Source organism: Chrysochloris asiatica, unplaced genomic scaffold (assembly GCF_000296735.1).
Source record: "Chrysochloris asiatica unplaced genomic scaffold, ChrAsi1.0 scaffold01801, whole genome shotgun sequence".
NCBI lineage: Eukaryota > Metazoa > Chordata > Mammalia > Afrosoricida > Chrysochloridae > Chrysochloris > Chrysochloris asiatica.
This window is the reverse complement of record NW_006410319.1, coordinates 986-4,434: the sequence shown is the minus strand read 5'-3', so window position 1 is coordinate 4,434 and position 3,449 is coordinate 986. Positions and strand designations below refer to the sequence as shown.

The following is a 3,449-nucleotide window of genomic DNA, read 5'->3' as shown; positions in this document are numbered from 1 at the left end:
TGAGCCCAGGCATGCCACCTGCCATTCCAGGCATGCCCCCAGGAAAATTACCAGGCATTCCCCTGGGAAAGCCACCTGGAAAAGAGCCATGCTGAGCTCCAGATTGTCGTCTGGCTTCTTCCTCCCTCTGGGCTCTTTCATGTTCTTCCCGAGCCATCTTAACCCTTTCTATTTTTTCTTTGATCTCTCGCTCTTCACGTTTTTGCTCATACTTTCTCCGATGCTCTGCAATTTTCTGGGCCCTTGGTTGAACCTCTTTCAGCATTGCACTAGCATCTTCATCATAGTCCAGTTTACAAGCAAGAGCAAGGTCATGTGCTGCTTCTTCCCAATGGCCCAGAAGTCTGTGTGCTTTGCCTCGCCACTTGTAGGGCTGAGCTTAACCAGGATTAATTTCAATGGCTCGGTCACAGTCTCAGATGGCAGCATTTGGCTTCTGTAATTTGATGAAGACACTGGTCTCTTGGCATACAGAATGGCAATTGAGGATTCAATTTGATGGCATCCGTGAACAAGTCGATGGCTTTCTGTAGTTCACCATCATTGGGGGCATCAATGGTAGCCACTTTCTTGTCATTTGCCTGATCCATCATCTCTTCAGTTATCTCTACAGTTTCATCTCCCATTTCTTGAGGGGCATCTGTGTCTGGCTCAATCACACCTTCATTGTCAATTTCTAGATCACTTTCTTCACTTGAGTGTTCATCTGTCTTTATGCTTTCTTCTGGCATCTTATTATCTGTTTTTTCTTCCTTGGTACTCTCTTCTGATTTTGCTTTCTGAGTAGCAGGTGGTATTTTACCACCCATGCTCTCCACCCACTCCCTCAGAAAGCACATTTCCTCAGCGTGCAGGACACTCGGGTCCTGCTTACACAGTTTCACGAAGGCCCGCAGCTCGCTCACTTTGCGGGGGTCCATGGTCCACAGGGGGCGGGAGGAGCAGGGCGCGGCTGAGAAGACTGAAGCCCGATTCCAGGCCCGGGAGCTAGTTCAGCGTGACTGTGTGTAAGGGGGCGGCAGCCGCGAGGCAGAACCTCTAAGGAGCATTTTTACTACACTTTTTGCAACACAGATTTGTTAGTTCTTTTGGTGGTCGATGGGACTTTTAATATTCTCCTCCAACACCATAACTCTAAAACATCAGTTCTTCTATGGTCTTCTTTATTCTTTGTCCAACATTCATATGCATATGAGGTTATGGAAAATACCAAAGCTTGGGTCAGGCACAGTTAAGTCCTCAAACTGACATCTTTATTTTTTCAGAGCAGTTTTAGATTTATAGAAAAATTATTCTGAGAGTATAGAGTTCCCATATAGACCCTTTATCCCTAAACATTGTCATTGCTTTTGTTGTTGTTATTGTTAAATGCTATTCAGTGAGTCAGTTCCAACTCATAGCAACCCTATATAGGGTTTCAGAGGAAAGGCTACTGGATTTGAACTGCCGACCTTGCAATTGGCTGTCCAGTGCTTATCCTACAGTATAGGGACCTCTAAGCTTTGATTCTCCTATTATTAACATTTTTTAGTTCTGTGGTACATTTATAATACATTAAGCAAATTACAATAATATAAAGTCTCTCAATGTTCCAGTTGAGAGATTTTAAATTATCGTAATTTGCTTAGTGTATTGTAAATGTCTCTCAATGTTCCAATAAGGAGCTCTTGTAGCGTAGTGGTTACGAATCGGGCTGCAAACCGCAAGGTCAGCAGTTCGAAAGTACCAGCTGTTCCGGGGGAGAAAGATGAGGCTCTCTGCTCTGGTAAAGATTTACAGCCTCGGAAACCCTGTTCAGGATCACTATGAGTCGGAACCGACTCCACGGCACATAACAACAACAGATATTCCACTATCTCAATATATAAGATTGATATAAGGAGTTCTTGTAACATAGTGGTTACGAATTGGGCTGCTAATCTCACCATCAGCAATTTGAAACTACCAGCTGTTCTGCGAGAGAAAGACGAGGCTTTCTGCTCCCCAAAGATTTACAGCCTTGGAAACCCTGTACAGGGTTGCTATGAGTCGGAATCGACTCCATGGCACATAACAACAACAACAAGATGAATACGGAGATTATGAAGATGATAAAAACTTAGTTTTTAGCTCAAATAAAAGTGAAATAAGACACACTGTCCTTGATGCTATAAAGAAAATAAAATACAGTGGGATACCCTGTGGTAGTTTCATAGTTACATACCTTTGCTTTCTCTATAAACGGATTGGATGTTCTCACACTCAGGCTTTGAATTTGGTCACAATGGGATGTGTCATCTCCAAGCTGAGAATGTTAGAGTCATTGTGAGTTTCCACTAGCTCACATATTTTCCTTTTGGCCCCCAAAATTATTCAGATCTCTTTTTGCCTGGATCCCTGAATCAAAGACCCATAACCTCCATGTAACAAGCCACTGAGATTTTGGGGTTATGTGTTAATTGCACTGAAATGGATTGAGACCCATTGCTTCCATTATGAGAGTAATGAATATTAATCTATTTCAAGTCATGGAAGAGAGAAATTTCATTTTACTGACATCTTCAATAAGTGTCTGGGAGGAGGTGCAATGTGAGATTTATTTAAAGGGCTAATGTCTGGTAGCGTAGTGGTTACAAATCGGGCTGCGAACTGAAAGGTCAGCAGTTTGAAACTACCAGCTGTTCCGCGGGAGAAAGATGAGCCTTTCTGCTCCCATAAAGATTTACAGCCTCGGAAACCCCGTACAGGGTCTTTATGAGTCGGAACCGACTCCACGGCACATAACAACAATAATGTCTTAGTTATCTACTGCTGCTATAACAGAAATAGCACTGTGGATGGTTTTAACAAACAGAACTTATTTTCTCACAGTTAAGGAGTCTACAAGTCCAAATTCAGGGTATCAACTCTAGATTAAATTCCTTATCTCTTTGGAACTTCTACTCCTGGGTGATCTTCATTTGATTTGGGTATCTTTCTCCATCTCTGCTTTCTTTTCTAAATCTAATCTACTCTTTTTATATCTCAAAGGTGATTGGCTTAATACACACCCTACATTGGCATAACCTCTTAACAAAGAAAACCCATTCCCAAATGCAATTATAACTACAAGTGTAGGTATTAGGATTCACAGCATATAGTTTGAAGTACAGGATTCTATCTATATCAGGAAAGTAGGAGTTCAGCTGACAGAAAGTAGAGGGAATAGAGTGCACATATGTGTAGAAGTATGTTGTTGTTAAGCACTATCAAGTTGGTCCAGACTCCTAGTGACCATGTATACATCTTTGTGGGAGCAGAAAGCCTCATTTTTCTCCCATGAAGTGGTTGGTGGGCTTGAACCACCAACCTTTTCGTTTGCAGTCCAGAGCTTATCCTATGGAGACACTGAGCTCATGTAAAAGTATAGATAGAAAAATCAGTCATTTTGGAGCATTGTTGTTAAGTGCCTTGGAGTCCGTTGTTACTCA

The 3,449-nt window shown here is 42.2% G+C and overlaps 1 pseudogene; it reads right to left on the bottom strand.

Annotated features, from left to right (window-relative positions):
* Positions 1 to 5: 5 nt before the first annotated feature.
* Positions 6 to 920, bottom strand: LOC102829575 (annotated as a pseudogene).
* Between the last annotated feature and the right edge of the window lie 2,529 nt (positions 921 to 3,449).